General features: G+C 46.6%; 1 long non-coding RNA gene across 1 annotated transcript; it reads left to right on the top strand.

The window, feature by feature from the left end:
* The first annotated feature begins 181 nt into the window (after nucleotides 1–181).
* Nucleotides 182–6,408, top strand: LOC150055196 (uncharacterized). Its single transcript, XR_016537686.1, has 3 exons — nucleotides 182–542; nucleotides 3,323–3,414; nucleotides 5,753–6,408. It is a non-coding gene; the product is annotated as an uncharacterized LOC150055196 (long non-coding RNA).
* The last annotated feature ends 5,265 nt before the right edge of the window (nucleotides 6,409–11,673 follow it).

An 11,673-nucleotide genomic window follows, 5' to 3' on the forward strand; every position in this document is an offset into this window, starting at 1 on the left:
TCTGAAAGCTGCCCAACGGTCAGTGGTCAGTACCCGCTTCTCGCCCAGGCCAAAAAGAGCTAGAGCGCTCCACCTCCCGCCTGGCGGGTCTCCTACGGGGACGGGCGTGGCTTCCGGGGCGCTTTCTGCCGTCCCATTGGTGGGTCTGGCGGGGGAAGGCGGGGCTATGCCGCCGTGTGGACGCTCCCTGGGGAAATGGCAAGCCCAAGGGACCCGGACCAGAAGCCTGGCTTAAGTGGGAGAGGGCCAGTCTTGAGCTGACAAGTTAAGAAGAGCACAACTCAGGGTTTTACCCTAAATCCAAGCCCCGGTACTTCTGCCCCCGCCCCCCAACACACACACTAAAAGGAACTGTTTTTCAAGGGCAGTGCCAGGGTGTGATGAAGCCAGCAGGTTTACCTGGCGCACACATTGTGCTCCGACCCTCCCGCCTTGCTGGGGAAGACGGTGGCAAGAACCTTAACCCGGCGACAACACAGAGAAGTGGGTGCCGCCCTCGGGGGACCTGCTGCCGCCCTTGGAAGCCTCTCCTGACGTGGAGGGTGAGCTCTGACCTCATTCTCCCTCCTCTGCCCATCTGCTTTGGGCTTCCCCTGAAACTATGCCCAACCACCACCCCTTCGGCCATCCCACAGGGCAGCTTCAGGGATAATGTACGCAACAGCTGGCCATTGTTGGAGTGCTTTGTCTTTGCTGTTTAAAGATAACTTATAAAAATACTTGAGTCCCTTCAGGCGCCTGTAATCCTAAACTACTCAGAAGGCTAAGATCTAAGGATCTAAAGACACTGAAGACTCTAAAGACTGTGACTCTTATCTCCAGTCAACCACTAGAAAAGGGAAAGTGGGGCTGTGGCTCTAGGGGTAGGGTGGTAGCCTTGAGCTGAGGAGCTCAAGAACATCACCCAAGCCCAGAGTTCAAGCCCCAGGACTGCCAATAAATAAATAAGTAAATAAACAAACAAATACTTGTGTCTTAATGTTCTAAGAGCCAAAAATTATCACCTCAAATACCCTGCCATCTCTGGCTGGTTCTGCCTGGTGGGACCTATTCTTGCAGGGCGGCTGCTTTCTCTTAGGGTCTGAGCTGGCTGTCCTGCCTGTTGTCCAGGAAAGCCTCTCCTGTGGGTTCTGGGGGAGGGTCTGAAACTCACATTTCACTCTGACACTTCAGCAATTGTCACTGACTCTTCTTCAGGCCACTCGGTACTTCTTGAACTCAGAGCTTTACACTCTTGCTCAGCTTCCTTGTTCACAACTGGCACTCTACCATGTGAGCTCTGCCCCTACTTCCAGCTTTTTGCCGGTTAATTGGAGATTAGAGTCTTGAGGAGTTATCTGCTGGGGCTATCTTTGAACAGAGATCCTCTGATCTCAGTCTCCTGAATTGCCAGGATTACCTGTGTCCTGAGTACCTATGATTACAGGCCTGAGCCACTAGCACCTTACTCCAACAACAAAATATTACAAGGGGTGTGTGTGTGTGTGTGCATGTGCACGCTCACGCATGCCAGTCTCAGGGCTTGAACTTAAGGGTCCAGGCATTGTCTCTACATTTTTGTGTTCAAGGCTAGCATCCTACTACCTTAGCCACAGCTCCACTTCTGGCTTTTTTGGGTGTTTAATGGGTGATAAGACTCTCACAGACTTTCCTGCACAGTCTGGCTTCAAACCTCAATCCTTAGATCTCAGCCTCCTAAGTATAGGCAGAAGGAATTTTACTTTTACAAAACCAAATAAATCAGCCACAACTGTACCTATCAAAAAAAAAGGTACTTTCCTTGTAAGTAAAAGAATGAAGAAAGAAGGCTGGGAGTTGGGTAGTGGTAGAGTGCTTGCCTAGCATGCACGAAGATCCAGGTTCAATTCCTCAGTACTATAAACATAGGAAAAAAATAAAAAGAAAAGAAAGATATTTGAAGATACTGAAATACTAGTTTAGGGACCAATCTCATTTTCTGCCAGAAGTTAAGTTTAATAGGACTTGAGGAAAAGTTACATTTCGGGGCTATTTCCTAGCTGCATGATCTTGGACATGTTTGATTGGTTTTGTGCCAGTACTGGGGCTTAAACTCAGGGCTTCTCACTCTCATTTGGCTTTTTCCACTCAAAGCTGGTGCTCTACCACTTGAGCCACAGCTCTTGTCATAATACAAGCCCTTAACCGGCTCCCCCAACTACACCCTGATTTCAAATTATATTAAGTACTGCTGAGTTGGGAGTAGATGGCTTAACATAAATCCCCTTGAAGTGTGCAGGGACCCATGTTACTCCTGAGCTATTTGGAATCTTGGTCTGTGCTCCAATGCCAGACTTGCTTCAGCAAATTCAGCAAATGCTTGAACTGCTGAGAGTGACAAGAGGACAGAGAGTAAGGCGTCCCATCCTAGTGATGGGTCCCACCCCATCCTGCCCAGCCAGCCCTGTCTCCAGCCATAGTTTAACCTTGAAGCTAGATGTGGGAGAAAGTGAGAGCAGATAGGAGACCCTGAGAGCAGAGCACTCTCTGATGGGGAGATAAAAATAGAGCTCTTCCTGTCCCCCACCCCAGCTGGAGAAGATCCCTGCGAAAAGGAACTCTTCGAGTGACTAGAAACAGGCATGTAAATTATGGGGGGGGGGACTTCAAGGACAGCTGGCATTGTACAACCTGGCATAGGCAGGCACAGGGCACTTGCAGGGTGAATGTTATTGCGCTCAGCACCCAACTGTGTTGCAGTCTTTCAGTGTGCCTTTCCTCTGGGTGCCTGCCCTCTGAATAGGGTGTTTCAAGTTAGGCTGCCAAGTGAGTTATGCATTGCTTTCTGGTGGTGGAGCTGTCTCCTCCCACCACACATGTGCATGAAGGACAGAGGACTACAATTAGGGAGAGGGAATGGGAAAACTGCAGGTTGACCCCGGGGGTGTGTGCCTGCCTGGATTTTGTATCCATATAGGCTGAGAAGGAGGAACTTGGATGAGCATCATTATATCAGTTTCCTGGCAGACTTTTTGTATAGATGTGTGTGTGCCCATGGGCAAGTATGTATATGCATGCCTATACTACAGCTTGAACTCAGGGTCTGGGCACTGTCCCTTAGCCATTTCCCTTCAAAGTTGGCACTCTACTACTTGAACCACAGCTTAACTTCTGGCTTTTTTTGTTGGTTAATTGGAAATAAGAATCTCACAAACTTTCCTTCCTGGTCTGGCTTTGAATTGTGACCCTTGGATCTTATTCTTCTGAGAAGCTAGGATCACAGGTGCGGAGAGCCATCAAAGCCTGTTTTAGATTAAAAAAATCTAAAGGATAGTGTTTAATTTTTCAAATTTTACCTTTGTAGATATGGGGTCTCACTGCAGTATCCAGGCTGGTACCAAACTTCTGGACTCAAGTCAGCCTGTTGCCTGCATCTCCAGGTACTTGAGACTACAGGTGTGTATCACTGAGCCCAGAATCACATAGCTACCTGACTGGTGTACCTCAGTGAGCTTCTAGGCCTGGTGGAGGTCTGGAGCACATGGCTGTGTATCGACTGGGGGCTGCAGTTGGAGGAACTGTGCGTGTCAAGGCTCATTTCGTAAGCAGCTCTTCACAGATGGGTTGGGGCAAAGCCACAGGGCCCTTTCTCCTTAAGTCAGTGGGGGTCCCCAGTCCTTACGATTCCAGTGTGGGGGAGATTATGTCAGCCTTCCCAATTGATGCTCTTGGAAAAGCCCCTGCCTCTGCTATGGGCTAGAATGCTGCATAATTTCCTCTGTGGGTCAGTCCTCCATGGAGAGCTATGACAGTGCCATGACTCAGGCCTCAGCCTGATACCGACAAGCCACCAGCCAGCTGGCTCCATGGATGCAGGAGTGGCTGCCGGCTGCCTTTCCCCATTTCTTTCTTTCTTTCTTTCTTTTTTTTGTGTGTATGTGTGGGGGGGGGGGTTGGTCATGGGGCTTGAACTTGGCCTGGGCACTGTCCCTGAGCTCTTCAGCTCAAGGCTACCACCCTACCCTTAAGCCAAACCCCACTTCCCATTTTCTAGAGGTTAACTGGAGATAAGCGTCTCAGGTCCTTTAGTGTCCAGGCTGGCTTTGAACCTTGATCTTCAGATCTTAGCCTCCGGAGTAGCTAAGATTAGAGAACCACCGCGCCCAGCTTGCCTTCCCCTATTTCTCCTTTGTTCCAGGAACAGGTTCACTGTGGGTCACACAGGACCCGGGGCATATATCAGGAGGCAGAAGCAGCCTGGTGGGGGACAACCATGGCTAAGACTGACTTTCTGTCAGAGGCAGCCAGGCTCCTCCAGGGTCAAGAAGGAAGGTGTTGGAGCTAGATCTGATGTTACCACCCTCCTCCTTCAGGAGATGCACCAGGGGAACTCGCTCCTCCTAGAAAAAGGTGCTTGGCTGAGGTAATTAGAACATCAGCCACTCAGGATCCACCTGAGACGGCCTTCAGGCATGTTCCATGTATGGAGAGAGTACCATGTATGGACAGGACCTTGAAACTCAGTAGGTGACTGAGCTTTTACAGAAAAAGAAAGCTAAGCTTTGCCTTCCTTGTTCTGGGTTAACAGAGCCCCTTGGGGGTGGGGAGGCCTCGGTAAGTGTCAGTCATACTTCTGGGCAATTGGAAGTCACATGCTGTGTGTCACTGAGGCTGTGACTCACACAAGTGCATGCCAAAGCTCATTCGCAAAGGGGAGAAACTGCTTTATCAGCATTTTCCCTTGTCTGTCTCCGCTTTTCTCTTTTTTTCTGTTTGGCAGTACTGAGGTTTGAACTCAGGGCCTCCTGCATGCACTCAAACCATGCCCCTCGGCACATGTCAAAGCCAAGGCTTTCCTCCTAAAGGAGGAAAACTGGCCATTGCAGGGCCTCTTCTACCGTTCACCTGGAACCAGGGCGAGGAGTAAGTTCTATATCCGTAGCCTCAAGTAGTTTCCAGAGATGTCTGGGAGATGACTGTATGAACAATGGAAAAAGCAAAGGGACATCTGCAGGACACCCTTAAACTCCCAGTTTTTGATGTTGGTCTTCCCTGTGGCCTTGCTCCTCACGGGGCTGACGGATGCTGTGGGCTCCCCAGAGGCTACCTGGACCTACGTGGAGTTAGCTAATGGAGGTTGACTATAACGAAGAGGTTCACAGATGCCGGGTCTCACCCTTCCTCTGTGTGTGTGTGTTTGAGTGTTCATACTGGGCTTGAACTCAGGCCCTTGAGCTCTCTCTTGGTCTTCTGGCTCAAGGCTAGAGTTCTAGTGCGTAAGCCACACCTCCACTTCTAAGTTTTGTTTTGTTTTGTTGATCAGTCCTGGGGCTTGAACTCAGGGCCTGGTTACTGTCCCTGAGCAATTCAGCTCAAGCCTAGCATTCTACCACTAGGATTGCAGGCATGAGCCACCGGTGCCTGGCTTTTTTTTTTTTCTTAAGGTTTGGTGACAGATGTTAACTGCCCAAACATGGCAGCATAGGCAGGCTGCGTAGAGCCAGCTGTCACTTGTGCATCTCGGTCAAGCTGCCCCCGGTCGGGTTGGGCTGTCCAGGGTCAGGTTGTCCTGGCAGTGTGTCCGGGAGCAAATCCATACGGCAGGCTTCCCCTCTCTCCCACCGTTCTCCAGGCTGGAAATTCCCTCCTTGATTGCTCAGGGAGTTAGGTCATGGTTTCACCAGTTGTCACTGTAGCTACTTCCTAACCACAGAGAGGGGGACTACGCACCTGTGCTTGGGTTCACTTATTTATTTTCTTTCCTTTGTTCTCCCTTTGCCGTTTTCTTCTTCAGAAATCTAATTGCCTCCTGGTCAGCTCAGCAGAAGTAGTCTGACACCCAGAGAGGAGGTAACACTGGAGAGAGAGATTTGGATGGAGAGAGATTTGGATGTGAAAGGATTTGGCGAAGGATGCTCACTTGGGCCTGGACATTTGATGTCAGAGGTCCTACCTTTGAGATGCCTAGAAGCAGTGTGAGGGCGCCAAAGGAAAGCAAATTAGTGATATGAACATTAGAGATTCATTTAGGCTGATCGCACGAAGAGCAGAGCTGAGCTCTAGCAGAAGAATACAAATTCAAGTTCACAGAGCATTTCAAGCAGACAAGACATTTTTACCCCTGCCCTAGGATTACCCATTTTCCGGAGCCTTCCACAGACTTCACCAACAACAAAAACTCTTATGGCAAAACAACTTTCAAAGACTGTTGTCTCTAAAAGGAAATTGGCACTATATTTTCCCACAAGAAGTCCAAAGAAATGTGATTACTCAGAACCCTCTCTCGACATTCTTGGGAGCATTTGAGAAATTTCCCAGTACTTCCCATGGCCCTCCGTGCGGGAAGGCAGGCCTGAGCAACTCACACTCAGGCCCTTATTGGTCTCATAGCAACTGCACAAACCATTCATTGCGTAACTGTGTGTATATGTTTGTGTGTTACTTTGATAAGAAAAGGAAATGCAAATAAAGAAGTAATAACTTCTGGTAAATTTATGCCTAAAAGATTATTTTCTTTGTATTCTCTGTTCTTCTCATCTCAAAATTCTTCCCTTAAAAATCTCTTCTCTCTGCAATAATTTATGTAATTAATTTTGTGAGACTCCCTACATTAAGTGCTCAAAATAAATTTCAGGCCCAGAGATGGCTGGCAGGGACTGCCTAAGCAAGAAGAGCTTTTGGCCATCAGCCTAGTTCAAATGCAAAGCGAAACCCAGTCAGGAAAGGATCTGGAGAGTCTTGGCAAACACTGGAAGCACTACTACAACACAAGGATAGGGGGCCTAGGGAACCTGTCCCCACCACTGTGGGGCCAGACTGCTTACCTTGTTTACCTCCCACCAGGAAAGCTGGGCCTGGGGCAGTTTACATGTATCCCGGGGTCCAGAGAAAGCAGCTGTTCACATCTGGCCAGCAGCTAACCTGGAGGGGAAAAAATGATGATTCTCAGGATTCTCTGTGAATGTTGGCTGGTAGATATTTGTCTCAATTCTTTTTTTTTAATTGTTATTAAAAAAGTGATGCACAGAGGTTGTCTCAATTCTTAAAGAATAATCTAATGGTGAGGCTGGGAGTTTGGCCTAGTGGTAGAGTGCTTGCCTAGCAGGCACGAAGGCCCAGGTTCGATTTCTCAGTACCACATACATAGAAAAAAGCCGGAAGTGGTGCTGAGGCTCAACTGGTAGAGCTCTAGCCTTGAGAAAGTCCAAGGACAGTGCTCAGGCCCTGAGCCCAAGCCCAGGACTGGCAAAAAAAAAAAAAAAAAAAAAAAAATATATATATATATATATATATATATTTGAGATATGCTATAAGTATAAAAATGCCTTGAAATTTTAAAACTTAAGAAGAAAAAAGAATTAATAAAAAATAATTTTCACCAATTATATGTTTACAAGGCTATATTTCGGAGTTTTATTTTACTTAAAAAAATATACTAAAGTACAGAATGGAGGTATGTACTGGTAATCTGAGCATCCAGCACTCTGAGGCAGAAGGAACACTTGTTTAAAGCCAGCTGGGGCTAGCTACTGAGATTCTGAGTCAAAAAATAAAAAAATAAGACCGGGAGTTTGGCCTAGTGGTTAAAGTGCTTGCCTAGCATGCATGAAGAGCCGGGTTCGATTCCTCGGTACCACATACATTGAAAAAAGCCGGAAGTGGTGCTGAGGCTCAAGTGGTAGAGCTCTAGCCTTGAGAAAGTCCAAGGACAGTGCTCAGGCCCTGAGCTCAAGCCCAGGACTGGCAAAAAAAAAAAAAAAAAAAAAAATTAAAAAAAATAGCCAGATGCTGGTGGCTCACATCCGTAATCTTGTCTATTCCAGAGACTGAGATCTGAGGATCACAGTTCAAAGCCTGCTGGAGCAGGAAAATGCATGAGACTCATGTCCAATTAACAACCGGGAAACTAGAAGTGGTGGTATGGCTAAAGCCTTGAGCAAAAGAGCTCAGGGACAGCCCCCAGGCCCTGAGTTCAAGCACCACAACTCTCACTACCATCATCATCACCATCATCATCATCATCATCAATGAAATACATTTTACCTTTTTTTTGTCTCTTAATGCGACTACTGGAGCACTGACAAGTCTTATGATCTGTCCCATTTTCAAGTCAGCAATGCCCTGTACTATGTCTTCCTAATGGGTGGCTAGTGTGTACCTCTAATCCTAATTCCACTTCCCACTAAACCACAGAAGTACTTTGCTCTGCCCTTTTCCCTGAGTTGGACTGTGGGAAACCTGCCCCAGTGTATAGCTTCCCTAAAAATCTCTTCTGCTTTTTTTTTGTTAGCCAGTCCTGGGGCTTGAACTCGGAGCCTGAGCACCGTCCGTGGACACTTTCTGCTCAAAGCTAGTGCTTTGCCACTTGAACCACACCACCACTTCTGGCTTTTTCTGTATATGTGGTACTGGTACTGAGAATTGCTCTTTTTTTTTGTTTTAAGATAGGATTTCCCTACTTAGCCAATGCTGCCCCTCCTGTCTCACTCTCTTAAACATTAGGATTATAGGCCTATGCCACAATTTCCTGCCTGTGGCACTCTTGTGTTGCTTGATCTTTTAAAACCCCTCATATGAATGCACAGGGAAGCTTTCTTACATTTTCAGGGGAGAGAGCTGGCGGGTGGCTCTGAGTTAGCCATGGACAGTGTGAACAGGTATGCATGTGGAGGAAGGCTTTGGTTAGGTCTCAGGGGAGGCTGAGTTGAATTCAAAGTTCAAGTTTGAATCCAGATTTGTTTTTATGTGGCACTGCCAAACTTCACAGAACCATTAACAGAATGAATATCTGTTCTTCCAACACCAGTTAAGTCCCTTCTGTGCCGGACAGTGCACTGGGTGATGAATCCAGCTCACTGCTGTGGGATCCCGGAGAAGAAGAGTGGGTAGGAAATGGTGCAAGTGCCTAGCCCTCCGGGCCAGAGCCTGTGTGTACATACCTTTATATCTTTATATAGTTGTAATTACAGCACAGTACAGGTGCTGCATTTCCTCCTCCTCCTCCTCCTCCCTCTGAGACCAGGACTTACACTCAGTACCTGATACTTGCACTCCTTGGCTGATGCTCCACCAACTGCCATGCTTTATAAACCCTTCCCACTCTCCCCTAAACCTTCCCCACTCTCTTGTTTTTGTTTGGTTATGGTGCTTAAACCCACGGCCTGGGCACTGAATTTGCTCGGTTTGTGGAAGTGCTCCACCCCTTTAAGCCACAAAGCCACTCCAGTTTTCTGGTGGTTAATTGAGGATAAGAATCTCACAGACTTTCCCGCCCAGGCTGGCTTTGAACTGTAATCCTCAAATCTCAGTCGCCTGAGTGGCTAGGATTACAGATGAAAGTCACTGGTGCCTGGCTTCTTTGGTTTCTTATAACTTTCAGGATAAAGGGGTTCTCCTCCTGCCACATGCAAAATTTTAAAACTTTTTATTGTTATTATAAAGGTGAGGTACAGAAAAGTTACAGTTACATAAACCAAATAAAGGATAAATTTTTTTGAACAATGTCACTCCCCTCCCTCTCTCTCCCTCTCATACCCATCTATCTATCTATCTATCTATCTATCTATCTATCTATCTATCTATCTATGTATATATATTTTTTTGCCAGTCCTGGGCTTGAGCTCAGGGCCTGAGCACTGTCCTTGGACTTTCTCAAGGTTAGAGCTCTACCACTTGAGCCTCAGCACCACTTTTGGCTTTTTTTCTATATATGTGGTACCAAGGAATCAAACCCTGGTCTTTGTGCATCCTAGGCAAGCACTCTACCACTAGGCCAAACTCCTGCCCTCCATCTATAATTTGTATAGCTCATTTTCAACATAGTGTCTAGTGAGTATCACTAGTCTATTCTCACTAATCTAGTCTCACTGCTGCCACATGTAAATTTAAAACCTGCATAAATGATACTTTTTTACTTTTTCCCCCCACCAGTCCTGGGGCTTGAACTTTGGGCCTGGGTGCTGTCCCAATTTTTGCATTCTACCACTTGAGCCACGGTGTCACTTTCGGCTTTTTTCTGTGATTAATTGGAGATAAGAGTCTCTTGGACTTTCTTGTCTGGGCTGGCTTTGAACCATGATCCTTAGATCTCAGCTTCCTGAAGAGTTAGGATTATAGGCACATCACCGCAGCTGGCTCCTTTTTTTTTTTGTGGTACAAGCACACACACACACAGACACACACACACACACACACACACACACAGAATTGCAATGGTTTTATACCTTGCTTAAAAACAAAACAAAACAAAAAAACAAGTTTAGGGCCCGGGAGTTTGGCCTAGTAGTGAGTGCCTGCCTAGCTTGCACGAAGACCCAGGTTTGATTCCTCAGTACCACATACATAGAAAAGGCCAGAAGTGGTACACTCAGGATAAAATTCTAGCCTTGAGGAAAGCCCAAGGACAGTGCTCAGGCCCTGAGCTCAAGCCCAGTACTGGCAAAACAAAAAACAAAAAAACAAGTTTAACATGTTTCTCAAACATCTGTCCATAGCAGGAGTGTAACGTAGTGGTAGAGTGCTTGCTTAGCATAAACAAAGCCCTGGGTTTGATTCAATGGTACCACATACACAGAAAAGGCTGGACATGGTGCTGTGGCTCAAGTGGTAGAGCTCTAGCCTTGAGAAAGCTCAAGGACAGTGTCCAGGCCCTGAGTTTAAGCCCCAGGATTGAAAAAAAGAAAATTAGAAGAAGCCTGTCCATATCAGCACACAGAAATCTATTTCTCTATTTCTCCCTCCTTTTCTCCCTTACTTCCTTACCATCCCCCTTCTCTTTCTCTTTCTCTCTCTTTCCTGTCCCAGGGCTTAAACTCAGGGCCTGGGTATGCTAGGTGCTCTACCACTTGAGCCACAGCTCTACTTCCAGTTTTTTGTTTTGTGAGTAAATGGAGATGAGTCTACCAGACTTCCTGTCTGGACTGGCTTTGAACTGCAATCTTCAGATCTTACTCTTTACAACTATAGTCATGTGCCACTAGCACCTAGCGATCAGTTTCATTTTGTTTTTTGTTTTTTTACCAGTCCTGGAGCTTGAGCTCAGGGCTTGAGCACTGTCCTTGGGCTTTCTCAAAGCTAAGGCTCTACCACTTGAGCTACAGCACCATTTCTGACTTTTCTATGTATGTGGCACCAAGGAATCGAACCCAGGTTCCATGCATGCTAAGCAAGCACTCTACCAGTAGGTCAAACTCCCGGCCCCTCTATTTCATTTTGAAGGGCCACATTCTTCCATTGATGTTATTATTTATTACCTAGCTCCCTGTTAATAGAGATACTTAGGTGTTCCAAATTTGGCTACAAACAATGCTATTTAAATAAACATCCTTGTGAATTTTTTTGGAATATGCCTGCAGAGTAAATTCCTAGAACAGGAACAACACAAAGGAAATGTGTACTTTAATTCTGAAAGTTATTGCCAAATTACTGTCAGTAAGGCTGTGCCAATTTCCACTCCATAAGCAGTTACTGAGCAAGACTGCTTCCCTCCCCTCCCTGGCCATCAGAGTTCATTAAACCTGTAAACCTTTGCCTTCTGATTCATGAAAAATGCTATTTCACTGCAATCTTCATTGCATGTTTCAAATTATGATTGAGAAATGTATTTTTTCTTTTCTTTTTGGTGATCATAGGACTTGAACTCTGGGCCAGCTGAAGAGCTGGCCTGCAGGAAGCCCTGGATTCGATACAGGGAAAAAGCCAGAAGTGGTGCTGTGG

Source organism: Megascapheus bottae, chromosome 14, assembly GCF_031878675.1.
Source record: "Megascapheus bottae isolate mThoBot1 chromosome 14, mThoBot2.hap1, whole genome shotgun sequence".
In the NCBI taxonomy this organism is placed as follows: domain Eukaryota; kingdom Metazoa; phylum Chordata; class Mammalia; order Rodentia; family Geomyidae; genus Megascapheus; species Megascapheus bottae.